The sequence below is a fragment of the Typopeltis vanoorti genome, chromosome 19 (genome assembly GCF_054136105.1).
Source record: "Typopeltis vanoorti isolate ZY-2024b chromosome 19, IOZ_Tvanoo_1.0, whole genome shotgun sequence".
NCBI lineage: Eukaryota > Metazoa > Arthropoda > Arachnida > Uropygi > Thelyphonidae > Typopeltis > Typopeltis vanoorti.
The window spans coordinates 97,024,450-97,040,226 of NC_143567.1; the positions used below are offsets into that span (position 1 = coordinate 97,024,450).

Sequence of the window (15,777 nt, forward strand, 5' to 3'; positions counted from 1 at the left end):
GCAACCAGATCTGCACATAGCAGTTCAGATGTTGCCTTATGAAAGCCTTATAAAGGGGAATAATTACTTCCCATTCCCTGCTGGTCATTATCTTCTTCTTTAACAATAACATAAGCTGATGTTCTATTTTGCAATATGATCTCTAAACTTCAATTCTCTTTCTTACAATCACCCTCAATCCCTGGCCTCATTAATTCCCTGCATTATTAACATGATGATGATGCTGAAGCTGGAAGAGTGATAGTTCAGGAAGATGATGTGGATATCCTGTAGGATGAATTAAATAGACTGTTGATGTGGTAAAAGGATAATGGCATGCACTTGGCACTCACTGTCATCAGCAAATAACCAAATATTTTCCCTTAAATGATTTCCTCTATTATTTATCTACAAATTAAACAATAGTATACCTAGCTGATCTCTGCGCTACTTCATCAGTTGCCTGTCTCCTCATCCTTGATTCAATTTCCCCCTCCCCTACTACTCTTTGATGTCTGTTCATCAACCACTCTTTTAATCAAATCAGTAGATTCATATCCAATCCAGTTTACTCCAGTTAGTAAACAGAGTTTCATGTGTTGAAAGTTTTTCTCCTTGGTTATACTATAAATTAAAGATGCCAAGAAGTTATATTCTTGGTTTTATCCTTTATTCAACTGTAAGCAAAAGAAGTTTGTGCATGAAGTCACAAACTTCGTTTTTGACTTGTATATAGAGGCTAATGTCTTCACATTACTTGCCTTAGTATTCCATAATGCAATGCATATATCCTTACAGACAAGTATAATGCTATGCATTATGGGAAGGACCACTATCTACCCAGACTGGTTTCAATCTTTATTTTTGACTACTTATACATGAAAATAAGTGCTGGCTTGGTTGGCTGAGTGGTTAGCGTATTCGCCCTCCAGCCAAAAGGCTGTGGGTTCGAATCCTGCCTTGGGCATGGATGTTTGTGATTATCTGTGAATACTAGCGGTGGTTGGTGGTAGATGCAGTTCGGTGGATTGAGTGGTGGAGACAGAGAGTTGTAGAGCAAGTGTCCTCCCTCAATGAGTCGATGGACTTCCTGGAGGTGTCAAGTAGTAATAATAATAATAAACATGACTTCTGCATTACTTCATCCTTGGTATCACTTCTGGGCCTGGCTCCCACTGATGAGACCTCAATAAAGGTCAGAACCAGTCTGGGTAGTGGCCCTTCCAATAAGCATTGCATTATACATGTCCATAAGGATATATGCATTGCATTATGGGATATGAAGGCAACTGATGTGAAGTGAAGTGATGTGATGTGAAAGCCACTTGTGTATAGAGGCTAATGTAGCCTCTATACACAAGTGGCCCAGTTGTGACTTCACACACAAACTTTGTTTGCTTACACTTGGATAAAGGATGACACCAAGAATATCACTTCTTCTTTGGATCTTTAATTTAGAGTTCCATATGGTATCCTGTCAAATATCTTTGCAATGTTCAGCAATATCAGTGAGTAGTCATAATCACAAAACCATGCTGTCCCGTAGAGTCTCGGTTTTCTATCCACCCAGTTCCGACTTCTCTCTTTTATCAGCTTCTGCAGTACCTTAACCATCAGTCCTGAGATAATGATTAACATTTAATTTGCTACTTCTTTCTTGGTGACACCTTTATGCAGTGGAACTGTTTTGCTCTCTTTCCTTTCTGTAGGCACCTTTCAAGAACTAAGGTTTAAATTAAACATTGTGGTCTGAGGAGATGCCAGTTCCTTTGCATATTCTTGTAATACACTGGCTCATATACCATCTGATCTCATGGCCAAAATTTCTCAATGTCATAAGTTCCTCCATTTCATTTACCACTATTGTCACATCATTTGATTACTTCTTAAACTGCAATACCTCCATCCATCTGTATGGTACAAAACGATCTCACACAGTAACTTCACTGTTGCATCTGTTACTGTCATCTACCTACCATCACCACCACTGATTAAAATCATCCTTTTATAATCATTCTTTCTTTTATTTACTGCATAGCAAAATAATTCCTTGGATTTCTTTTAAACTCATTAGCTAGATTCCTCTTATAATTATATTTGGTCTTCCTTTCCATACAGATCACCCTTCTTTTTAGTGACTTGTACCTCATGGGCTTGCTGATATGCATTGCTTGGAAAAAAGTCAATGGGTACTGCCATGTAATGAGTCACATTTGTAGCTGGTATTGGAGGAATAGGACGCTCCGAAGTCAGTGGAACTGTCCAGGTGAAATGGCTGCATGTAGGGAATTGGCACAGTTTGAAAGAGGCATTGTGATAGACTGCCATGTTGCAAGCTATCTGTTTGACAAATAGATAGCTTGCAACATGAGAAATTGGGCCTTCTCAAATCAACAATCAGTGATACCATACTGAGATGGAAGTGGAGGGAGTCAACTGCAAGTGCTTCTTGCAGTGGAGATCCAACGCATTCACTGAACTTGACTCTAGGGCTCTAAGAAGGGTAATATAAAAACCTCCATTTGTTGGCCGACACATTAAATGTGGAATTCCAGGCATCGACGGGAACATCAATCTGCACAGAAACATTCAAAACCATGATTCACAACATAGGTTTCCATGGTAGAACTGCAATATGCAAGCCCCACATTACCTGAATCAGCATGCAGCATCTTCAGTGGTGCAGTGAGTGTATACAGTGGGATGTGGAAGCTTGGAAAGTTGTATTATGGAGTGATGAATCATGCTATACCCTCTGGCAAGCAGATGAACACATGCGGATATGGTGGATGCCTGGTGAATATCTCTTACCAGAGTGCACAACCCCCAACTATGAAATTCAGAGGTGGCAGTGTGATGGTATGGTCCTGTTTTTCCTGGTTTGGCATCATGAACTGATGCCAAACCAGGAAATTTGTGGCATCATGAACACCAAACTCCAAGAGGTATCCAGAACATTCTGGATAATGTAGTGCTTCCAGTTATGTGGTGTTTCTATTGAACTGACCATTGTCTCTTTCAGCAAGACAATACACCATGTCTAAGACTGCTGCTGTCATTGCATGGTTTGTGGACATGAACTGTCCTCCACAGAGCCCTGATCTCAACCCTATTGAACATCTGTTGGATGAATGGAAGCATTGGGTGAGGTCGAGGGACATCCACCCTACGATAGTCCAGAACCTCATTACATGCCTACAGGAAGAATGGTCCAATAGGATTGCTGCAGTTATTGTAGTGAAAGGAGGTCCTGTATCTTATAAAAGTGGGTACCATGGCTATTTGTTCTTCACTCTATGGTATCTGTTGACTTCTTTCAAAGCAGTGCATGTTCTTTATATTCCCTTCATAATTTTTTTCTTTTTCTGAAACTCCTGCTTAGTGGTGCTCCTCATCTATCTTAACGTTACTTGATTTATTCTCCTGACTCTGGGCACACAATCTGGTACTTCTTTCTTCAAATACCCTCTGACCATCTCCCATGCACTGCTGATATCTTTTCCCTCTAAATTCTTATGCTGTGGCACTGCTCTAAGCTGACTCCTCAGTTTGTCATAATCACCTGCTTTGTAATTCCATGTATTCACCTTCTTTACATAAAATTCTGCATCTGACGATGTTTTAGGTGAAGACAACATGATCGTTTCCTCATTCAGAGGCAGTTGGGCTACATTGGGTACTGTTATCTCGCTACCATCAGCACTCTTGAACCTCAAGTTCCCTCCATTACTTTTTGCCTTGGGTAATTATCCTTTAGCATCTGTATAAATTCCATTTCTTTTCCTTCCTGTAACTATCTTTCTTCCATCTATGTCCCTATACATGAAGTCCCTCATAATAATTATTCATCCTGCATTCATGCTAATTGCCACATGCCATCCACATTCTCCTTTGTATCCTCTGGCCAATAGCAGTAACCAACTATATATTTCATCCTGTTGACTTCTACCTCAAACAGTATAGCCTCAAATGAACTGCCCTCTCCTTCTAATATACTTCTACCCTTTTTGGCTTCAGCAAAACTCACCCCCACTCTGTTTTCTCAGTCTTCTCTATACTGCAATCTCTCCTTATGACTATATCATCCTCCATCAACTAAGTTCTTATTTATGCCTGTAACTTTTTGGCCAGGTTAAACTAACCCATGCCAAAAACTCCTCTTCTTTATTTCAAATACTTACTCCGGGTATTAGTATATATAAATTTCAATACTCCCTTCATTCCATAACCTATCTCTCTCACCTTCTGTTGATTATCTAACAGAAGCTCCACAGATGCTGAATGTAGCATCTGTGGCGCTACATTCAGCAACATGCAATAACTCCCCCACTCACTGACCCATAGGATGTTTGCATCTCCCCCCCCCCCAGACACTGTAGTATCTCTGATTCTGCACTTATGAGTTCTCACTGAACAATTATTTCTCAAAACAGCTAACTGAATTTATTTAAATGCAAACCATCCTTATGTAAGTCCTTTCATCCATCAAACTCACTCCACAAATCCATGAACTACATATCTTCCTCCTGCACAACATATGCATATAGCATTTGTGGATTTATAGAGATGAGAAGTAATATCTTGAATGGAAAAGACACCCCACCCCAATTATTTATAGATTACTGAGGTTATTGATGTGTGTTTTAAGCTAGGAAAGACTGAAGGTGCAAGTCAGCATAAAAAAAAAAGGAATCTAATTTTGTTGGGAGAACTGGAAGATATGAATATTACCAAACATCAAGAGAGTTGAAGTGGTATCTTTTTTAGGGTAAAAAAAAAGACAGGGCTCTATTTTGGTAGTGCTGAAGTTGATACGTTTTTCTTCATTCCTCTGCAAAATGGACAAGGAGATCAACACTGATGTCATTAGTTATGGAAAGTCCTGAAGAGTGGAATATTTGATTGCTGCAGTATTTGTCAAATGAATGGGGAAGGGAGAAATTGAGGGTACTATCATCAGCTAACTCTAAATAGGATTTGACTCTGCACTTTCAGTAGAACCCTGGGCACTCCTGCATTGCTAGGAAAATCTGAAGCAAGGAAGCTCTCTGCTGTGGTAGTTAGTGAATGACCACAGAGAGAGAGAGAGAGAGAGAGAGAAAGATCTGGCCATTCAGTTATAAAGGATGGAAAGTAGAATCTAATATGTTAGTTTGCAAGCTGATCTTCTCTGGCAGATTTTGTTCAATGCTTAGGACATCTCAAGAATTGCAACACAATTGTTCCACACCTTTCTGTTTAATGCATTTAGAGACCACTGTCATTTAGTAGGTGATCTTATGTGGATCAAGAGTGATGGAATCTATACCATTGAAACTTGGTTAAGTGAGGGGGATGTTCTAACAGGGATAGAAATCGGAGGGTATAGCAGGGTATATTTCAACAGGATAGGAAAGGTAAATGTGGTGTTGGAGTGTCACTCATGATAGGAGATTAATTGTGCATTCTCAGGGTGGAGAATCTCAGTGGAAATAACTAATGGCATTGAGAGTATATGATGTGAGAGGAATGTTTATAGGACAAGATATTTAGTGGAATGTTGCTACAGACCAGGGAATATAGATGGTGGTGAACAGGAAATCTTAGGTATATTAATTTGGCAAGTTCAAAGCAGGCAATCATTACAGGGAACTTCATCTATAGTGATATAAACTAGGCAGAGAAGACAGCATGACTAGAAGAAAACGTCTTAAGGAAGTAACAAATTGTAAGGTAATCCCAACAGATCAAGTGGTGCAGCAACACTGGCTGCTGTGTGCAGACTTTAAAATAAGGTCGAAGATAAGAACCTTTGGAAGCTATGGGATGAAGACAATTAAGTGGTTTTGCTTAAAAAAAGAGAGTGTGAGGAACCTTTTTAAGGAGAGGATGTTAGAAAGGATTTTGGATGGACTAGAAAGTGTACAAGATTGGTAGAGACATAATTCAAAAGAAATTCTGAGTTGTGCAATCGAGGTGCTTGGTGAAACATCTGAAAAGACTAGAGGGCAGGAGGGTTGGTGGTGGAATAATAATGTACAAGAAGCAGTGATGGCTAAGAGGAAGGAAAAGCAGAAGTGGGATGAGTTAAGCATGGAAGAGGAGTAGAGAGAGAGAAAGCAAGAAGCCAAGAGTTGTTGGGCAGGTGAAGGCCATGGCATATCAACATCTTTATGCTCGATTAGAAACAAAGGAAGGACAGAGAAAAATTCATCAATTGGCAAAATGTAGAAATAGGGCATCAAAGAACATCTTACATGTGAGGCAGATCAAAGACTCTGGAGGAAGAGTATTAAGGCATGATGTCGATATAAGAAACAGATGGAGAATATACTTTGAAGGGCTTTCGAATGAGGAAAATGTGAGGACTCATAGAGAAGATGGACAGCCTTATGAGGGGATGGTGCAGAACATCAGTAGAGTGGAAGTGAAAGAGGCCAAAAAGAGAATGAAGAATAGAAAATCAGTGGGCCCTCATAGGATCCCAGTGGAGGTATGGAAGGCACTGGAGGAAGAGGGAATTGACTTGCTGTGAGACCTGTTCATAAAAGTTTGCCAACAGGAAAATATACCTGAGGAGTGGAGGGAAAGTACTATTGTCCCCATCTACAAGGATAAAGGGGATGCACAAGACTGTAAGAATTACAGAGGAATAAAGTTTATGTCCCACACAATGAAAATCCTAGAAAGGGTTCTTAAGTGAAGACTGAGAAAGGAAGTGGATATTGCAAAGGAGCAATTTGGCTTCATGTCTAGTTGATCGATGAGAAATGCTATGTTTGAGTTACGGCAGATGATGGAAAAGTTTTGAGAAATAACAGGCGCTACATCTGGTGTTTATTGATCTGGAGACAGCGTATGATAGAGTGCCAAGGCAAGAAGTCTGGAGGTGTCTGATGGAGAAGAAAGTACCAGAGAAATATGACAGGTTGGCGCAGGAGATGTACAGAAATGTGAAGACAAGAGTTCAGACCTGCCTGGGAGAGATAGAAAGTTTTCAAGTGACAGCTGGCTTGCATCAAGGGTCAGCATTAAGTCTGTTCCTGTTTAATATGGTGATGGAGGAGGTGAGAGAAGATGCACCTTGGATAATGTTGTATGTGGATGATATCGTACTGTGTGCAGAATCAAGAGAAGTGGAAGAATCAAGTGGAAGCTAAACTGGAAAGATGGAGGAAAGTACCGGAAGAGAGAAGTATGAGACTGAGCAGAAGTAAGACAGAGTATGTGTTGCAAAGTGGATCGCAGCCATGGGACAGATCTGGAGCTGGAAGGAAATGTGATCAGAAAGGTTAAGGACTTTAGATACTTAGGTTCAACAGTGAAAGAGGATGGAAAGGCTGAAAAGGATGTGGCATGCAGGATACAACCTGGATGGAGGAACTGGAGAGAGAGAGAGAGAGAGAGAGAGAGATGGCTGGAGTGCTATGCAATAAGAGGGTGCCGATCAATCTAAAAGGCAAAATCTACAGAGCAATAGTGAGACCAGCTATGATGTATGCCATGGAAACTGTGGTCTTGAGGAAAAATAACATCAGCAGAATGGAGGTAGTGGAGATGAGAATGTTTAGGTGAATGTGTAGTGTGACCAGAACAGATTGTTTGAGAAATGATTATGTAAGGGGAACAGTGAAAGTTATGAACTTAGGAACGAAAATGCAGGAGGTAAGGTTGAGATGGTTTGGTCATGTGATGAGGAGGGAGGACGAGTATGTGGGAAGAAAGGCCATGCAGATGGATCTACAGGGGAGGAGAAGGAAGCACTGGAAGACAAAGAAGAGATGGAGGGAGCTAGTGGAGGAGGAGTTGAGGATGAAGAACTTGGATGTGATTACAGCCCAAGACAGGAGAATCTGGAAGAGATCCACTGAAAACAGTGACCCTACTTAAGTGGGATAAGCTGCAGAAGAAGAAGAAGAGAAGATAGCATGAAATCCAAAAATTCAGTTCCCTGCATTTTTGGATTTCTTGAGGGACAACTGTCTTAGGCAGCATTTAGTGAAGGGAACACGATTGACTGTGACTGAGACGGCATACTTGCCTCATGTTCGGAGAGTGACCATGTAGTCCTGACTTGGAGGATGAATAGGCATAGGAGGTATCAAAACAGAAGGAAGTGGAATTATAAGGCAGATGACTATCATAGACTTAGAAACTAGCTTGCAGCAGTGCAATGAATAAAAGAATTTAAAGGAAGGTTAGTGCATGCGAGATACTTGGGAGAAGAAAAAAATATTGACAGCAGTGACAGATTGTATACCTTGAAGGAAGAAGATAAAACAATTTAGAGTCAAATGGGTAACAAAAGGGAAAAAAAGGGGAATTGGAGAAGAAAAACAGATTATAGAAAGGCATATGAAGAGAGAGGGAGGAGAATAACAGTTGCATGAGGAATATAAGGCTCAAACTAGGAAAGTAACTAGTATTGTAAGAAGAGAAAAATTAGAATATGAAAGGGGAGTGGCACTGCAATCCAAGGAGAATCCCAAGGAGTTTTTTCACTATGTGGTGAGTAGGAGGAAAAATTTATAGTGAATGGAGATGGTAATTGGGTGACCAAAGCGATAACATAATTCAGCTATTTGGTGATCACTTTATTGGAGTGTGTTCCATCCTGGTACTACAGGCTTTATTTCTAGAAGGATAATGAGTAGTGAAGTGTTAGAAGTGAATGAAAAGGATATATTCTGAATACTGAGTACACTAAATGTTAATAAGGCAGGGGGGACTAGATGGAATTTCATTAATATGTTTTAAGGAAATGTGTTATGAAATTGACTGTTGCTGTTATCTTGGTTGTTTAATGAAAGTCTTGAAATGGGGCAGGCTCATAGAGAGTGGAAGGAGGTGCAAGATAATACCATTGCATAAGGGTTCTGGCAGAATGGAGGTATCAAACTATAAGCCTGTTTGTATTTTTTCTGTAGTTGTTAAGATTTTGGGGAAATTGGTAAGGACTGGTATACAGAATTGGCAGATGAGGATAATATATCATTTTTGCAGGCCAGCATGGATTTGTTTTTCCAAGGCATTTGATAGGGTTCTACATGATAAGTTGATTTTTAAGTTGCATCATATGGGTTTGGATATCAGGTTAGTGTATTGGATTGGTGATTGGCTCTCTTGTAGATATCAGAGGGTTAAATATGGAGGAGCAGTATCAGGGTGTAGAAATGTTACAAGTGGAGTTCCACAGGATTCAGTCCTGGAACCATTGCTGCTCAATCTTTATGTCGATAATATCGTCACAGGACTGCAGGGAGATGTTCAGTTGTTTGCAGATGATGTGAAGATTAGGAGGGTTATTAGTAATAGTGGTGATGTTTTGGCTCTTCAAGAGGATTTGAATAAGCTGGAAGGTTGGACAGAGGCATGGGGTTGTCAGTTTAATGCAACTAAATGTAAGGTTTTAAAATTTGGGATCCACAGATGGGATACTTCGTACTCACTTGGTGAAGTTATACTGGAAGAAGTAGAGGAAGCAAGAGATCTTGGGGTGATTATGGATGGAGAGTTAATATTCCGGTGACATATTACAAAGGTTGTGAAGACATCTCAGAGAATTACAGCAATGTTGAGGAGAACATTGACCACAAGAGATAAAAGTGTGCTGGTCCCATAAAGCTTTTGATCAGACCACATCTGGATTTCTGTGCACAGATCTGTTCACCAGGAATTGAAGGGAGATGAAGTAACCTTGGAGAATGTGTAGAAATGGATAACAAAAATGATGTCAGGACTGTACAATGTTGATTATGAGGATATACTAAAGGCACGTGGACTGCAGTTTGGTGGATAAAAGGCAAAGAAGGAATATGATTGAATGGAGATCATATTCCTTCTTTGATGAAAAATCTCCTCAATGTTAATACAATTCAATGTATTAACATTGAGGAGATTTTTCATAAGGTAGAATGAGGAAAAGGAGCAAGGACAAAGGGCTTTCCCTGTAATTTGCAAAAAAAAGGTGGTGGTGAGTGAAAGGGTATGAAGTATGGAATGAGGAAAAGGAGCAAGGACAAAGGGCTTTCCCTGTAATTTGCAAAAAAAAAGGTGGTGGTGAGTGAAAGGGTATGAAGTAGGTTTTTTGCATGGAGAGTGGTAAGAGCTTGGAATGCCTTGCCTTAGAGGGTGGTGAATGTGTAGACTGTGGATGATTTTAAGAAGTGGTATGATAGACTTTGTGTTCACTAGTGTTCACCTCCTGTGATGAGTCCTGTGACTCCATGGGAGTTAGTACAATAATAATAATAATACCAGGTTTAGGTAGTTGGACTGATAACTTGGCAAACCTTTAAATGTTGAAGGAGGTGACTATTGATTACCATATGTTAAAATGGCATTGAAATCACATTTCTGTTTAATATTTATTTTATGACATGATGTCATCATCAAATTCCTGATATATATATATATATATATATATATATATATATACCCTCAAGGGGTGTACAGGATATGTGCAAACAAAAATCCATTCCTTGAAAAAGTCAGTCAGATGAATTTGACTCTGATTTCATTTTAATATTAAGCATTCGAAAAAGAAAAATGATAGTAATGATGATATCATGGGAAGTGGTATCACATTAAGCTATCATGTATACAGGAGTTGGAGGAGAGGTATGTCTTAGTCAGCTTTGTCTTTGTATGTTACGATAGTAGTACTGTCTGAGAAAGTGGAAGTATGAATGGACAGACGTTGCAATCAGTGGCCTCACTATGGGATGAGAAGGTATGACTGCTAATCAAGCAGGACACACATTTTCTGGATTTATTTGACCTTTAAAAGTTTCATTGGAAAAAAACGTTTTATAAACTCAAGATATATATAAACTCCGCTAGGAATACTTGCACTGAAATTCTTTTTATTCAGATTCAATATAGTATTGAGATATTTTGCTATCAGTTATCTAAACTTTTTAGATATGTGGCCAGTAGGAGGAGAAATGACTGTGGAAGAATGATATTGTGGGATAAAAATGGAAATAGAGTGACTGATGCAGAGCACATGGTGGAATTGTTCAATGAACACTTTATTGGAGTATTTCATTCTGGAGGAGTCAGTTTTAATGCTAGAGGGATAGGGCAGGTTCAAGGTTTAGAGGTACAGGAGGAGGGTGTGTTTCAAATACTGAGTACTCTGTATGTCAGTAAAGCTGTGGGACTGGATGGTATTTCACCACGAGTTTTGAGAGAATGTGCTAGGGAACTGACAGTGCCTTTGACCTGGCTTTTCAATGAAAGTCTGGCTGCAGGAAAGGTGCCCATGGAATGCAAGGAAGGTAAGATAGTGGCATTGCATAAGGGTGGTAGCAGACTGGAAGTGTCTAATTATAGGCCAGTCTGTGTGTCATCAGTAGTTGTTAAGATCTTGGAGAAAGTAGTGAAGGACCGTATACAGTATTGGGCAGATGAGGATATTGTTATCTGTGAGTGTCAACATGGATTTGTGAAAAGCACTCTTTTTTTAGTAATATGCTAGCCTTTTATGATAAAGTTACAAGAACATTAGATGAGGGAAAGGCATATACTGCAATTTTCTTAGACTTAGCAAAGGCATTTGACAGGGTGCCACATGATAAACTGATATTTAAGTTGCAGCACATGGGTCTGGATGTCAGATTGGTCAACTGGATTCAGGATTGGCTGTCCGATAGGTATCAGAGTTGTGTTTGGTGGGGGCAGTTTCAAGGAAGAAGAGGGTTACAAGTGGGGTCCTGCAGGGCTCAGTACTGGGACCTATATTATTTAATCTTTATATCATTGACATTGTCAGTGGATTGCAAGGGGATATTCAGTTGTTTGTGGATGATGCGAAGCAGGGAAGGATTATTAGTAATAGTGCAGATGCGGCAGCCCTGCAAGAGAATTTGAATAAGCTAGATAGATGGGCAAATGAATGGGGGTTTCAGTTTCATGCAGCAAAATGTAAGGTCTTGAGGTTTGGGAAATAATCGATGGGATGCTGCATTCTCTATGGGAGGAGTTATACTGGAGGAAGTAGGGGAGACAAGAGATATGGGGTTGATGATTGATAGAAACCTGAAATTTAGGGGACATATTGCAAAGGTAGTGAAGGTAACACAGAGGATTGCTGCAATAATGAGAAGGACACTGACCTGCAGAAATAAAACAGTTATCATTCCGTTGTATAAGACCTTGATTAGACCACACTTAGACTATTGTTCTCAGATTTGGTCCCCAGGATTTGAAGGAGATAAATTAACTGTGGAAAGGGTACAGAGACAGATGACAAAGATGGTTTCAGGACTGTACAATTTTGGTTATGAGGATCGGCTGATGGAATGTGGACTGCAGAGTTTGGTGGATAGAAGAAGGAGAGGTGATATGATTGAGACTTCTAAACTGTTGAGAGGTGGTTACAGGGTTGACACTGGGGAGTTCTTTCGCTTGGTTGAACAGCAGGAAGGAGTGATGACAAGAGGCCATCCCTGGACGTTACAAAAGGAAACTGTGAGCAAGAGGGTGAGGAGTGGTTTCTTTGCATGGAGGGTGGTTGAACCATGGAATGCATTGCCTGATGGAGTGGTGAGAGCGAGAACGGTCATTGAGTTTAAGGAGTGGTATGATAGACTTTGTGTTTCTTAGGCGGGGGGGGGGGACCTCCCCTCGATGAGTCTTGATAGACTTTGCGTTTCATAGGAAGGACCTTCCACGATGAGTCTTTTGACTCTATGGAGGCCTGAATAATAATAATAACACTATCATCAGGATGAATAAGTAGAAAACAAGTTATTCAGTTATTCTTTTAAAATTTCGCCAGACTCATCGAAAACAGTTATATTTTTATACATAAAGCATTTGAGCTAAGAGCAATCTCATACATACAACACAGCTAACACATTTCGTAATAATACATAATAATATAACTAATACTAAGAGGGAAAAAAGACATTTATTAAACTCACTAATACTTTACTAGTTTTCTATCCAGCATCATCAGAGCACAATGATAACTGTGACAGGCACACAACACTAAACTAAGTAACTGTTGAAATAATTTAAATTGTAACTGACACCTAATGTTCTGACATGGCACCCTCTGTGAGTCAGATGACCATAAAGTTAATTTTGAGAAGTCTGGCTATTAGATCTTAAAATGATAGTGTCCCAGATCTTTGGTAAATTAATGAAACCATACTTGTTGAGGTTGGATTGGCAGCCCATGCTCTGTATACTCTTTTACATAGGATCGGATGGATGGAAAAAAACAACTATATTACTTAAATATAAAGAGCCAGTAGGCTTCATTTCGGCGATATAAACATTATTCAAATTAAGGGGATATTAAATCCCACATTGTTTTAAAACCGAATAAGAAACTCAAAGATTGGAATCAGAGAGTTTCGTGCCGAATATAGTAAACTATAAAAGTATCAGTGCTTACTTTCCCCACCTTTGCAACGAGTTGCCTGAGATTGTACTATGTACTAGGACTAATTGCATTAGCTCATGCTAGTAACCACCGATACTTTTATAGTTTACTATATTCGGCATGAAACTCTCTGATTCCAAACTTTGAGTTTCTTATTTGGTTTTAAAACAATGTGGGATTTAATATCCCCTTAATTTGAACAACTATATTACATTGAAGTTGTTATAGGTCAGAGAGGTGCTATTCTTAGAATCAGTATCAGCAATTCTCCTTACCTCAACAAGTATGGATACATCAATTTACCAAAGATTTATGATTTTGGAGACCATAATTTTAAGGCCGAATAGCCGAGCTTCTCTAAATTAACTTTGTAGTCATCTGACTCACAGACCACACAATGTAAGGACGTTAGGTCTCAGTTACAATTTAAATTATTTCTACAATTACTGTATGCTTGTCACAGTTATCATTATGCTTTATTGATGCTAGGTAGAAAACCAGTGAAATATTTGTGAGCTTAATACATGTATTTTTTTTTTTTCTCTTGGTGTTTGTTAAACCATTAATTATTATTATGAATAATGAACAATTTTTGGATAGCACATTTGCTGTGTATAGTTCATTGTCTTATAGGTGTAGGAAAGATATGTTGCAAGAATGAATAAGTGACTTCCAAATTCTTGCAGAATGTGTAAGTAGAGAGGTTTAAAATATGTTGACATCAGGAGTGCATTTCATGACAGAAGAGAGCTATATACAAAGTTGCATTGAGGAAGGGACACAGCATTTGAAAAAAGCTACCATTCTTTGACAAGAGTGTTGTTTCAAGCAAACCAGAGTCACTAAGGTTGGAGACAGCAATTCTGTCTCCAGGCAAACCTATTCCTGTTGCATTATTATGATCTAATCTACATAAAATATTCTCAGTCTCTTACAAGGGTGGTCTGTAAAGTTCTTGGCCTTGACCATAGATGGCAACACTATCAGCAAGATTTTTTTTTCTAAGTTGGTACATCTGTCATAAGCATCCATTAGAAATTGCATGCCATTTTATCGAGTAATTTGTTTTATACAGCTGTCTGAAGCATAAGTGCCAGCCTGGTTGGCCGAGTGGTTAGCATATCCACTCTCCAGCCAAAAGGATGCAGGTTCGAATCCTGCCGTGGGCATAGGTGTTTGTGATTGTCTGTGAAAATACTAGTGGTGGTGGTTGGCAGTAGATGGCGCTGGTGTAGATGATGAAAGTAGTTGTAGCTGTTGGATTGAGTGGTGGAGACAGAGAGTTGTATAGTGCCCTCCCTCGATGAGTCTTTGGGCTCACTGGAGGTGTCATGATAATAATAATAATAATAAGTACTGTCTGTTTCCCTTGAAATGGATAAAATTGAGTAATTTTATAATTGTAATTATAAAATTCTTTATAAAAGAAGGTTTAATGCCAAAAGAAATTCATTCGAAGTTCATAAAAGTTTGTGGGCACTCTTCTCCTTTGTTTTCAACAATTAAGAAATGGGCTGCTGAGTTTAAACATGGCCGTACCAGCCTTGAAGATGATCCACATGAAGGACATCCAAAAAGTGTAACAACACCAGAAATCATTGATCAAGTACAGGATATGGTACTGGATGACCAGCGAGTCAAAGTGCGTGAAATTGCTGAGACTATAGGGATTTCAAATGAATGTGTAGGATATATTTTTAATGAAGGATTGCATATGAAAAAGCTTTGAGCAGGATGGGTGCTGTGCTTGCTCACAGCAGATTAAAAATGCACTCGCACGAAAATCTCTGAACAGTGCTTGGAGCATTTTAACAAGAATAAAATGATTTTGTGCATCGATTTATTACTATGGATGAGACCTGGATTCACCATTACACACCAGAATCCAAACAGCAGTCAAAACAGTGGACAGAAGCCGGTTGTTCAGCACCAAAGAAGACACAAGTCGATTGTTGGTTCCATCAGCAGGAAAGGTGATGGTTTTGGGATGCTAAGGGCATTTTGTTTATCAATTATCTTGAGAAGGGGAAAACTATAACTGGTGAATATTATTCTGATCTTTTAACTAGACTAGGCGAAAAAATTCGTAAGAAAAGACCTGGTGTGCAGAAGAAAAAAATCATCTTTCATCAGGACAATGCACCTGTCCACAAAGGTGTTTTGGCAATGGGAAAGTTAAGGGATCTGCACTATGAATTCTTGGAGCATTCGCCCTATTCCGCAGATTTGGTTCCCTCTGACTTCTATCTCTTCCCAAAACTAAAACCCTTCCTCGCTGGTCAACATTTTTCTTCAAATCAAGAGGTGATTGCAGCTGTAGAGGGGTATTTTGCAGATCTTACTAAGACCCACTACAGGGACGGGATAATAGTGCTGTAGCATCGCTGGACTAAATCTATTAGTGTTAAGGGAGATTATTTTGA

General features: G+C 39.4%; 1 protein-coding gene across 1 annotated transcript in view; it reads left to right on the forward strand.

Moving 5' to 3' along the window:
• Positions 1–15,777, forward strand: part of LOC150096378 (glutamyl aminopeptidase-like) — a 365,847-nt gene that overhangs the window by 177,668 nt on the left and 172,402 nt on the right. The gene's annotated exons all lie outside the window — the stretch shown is intronic.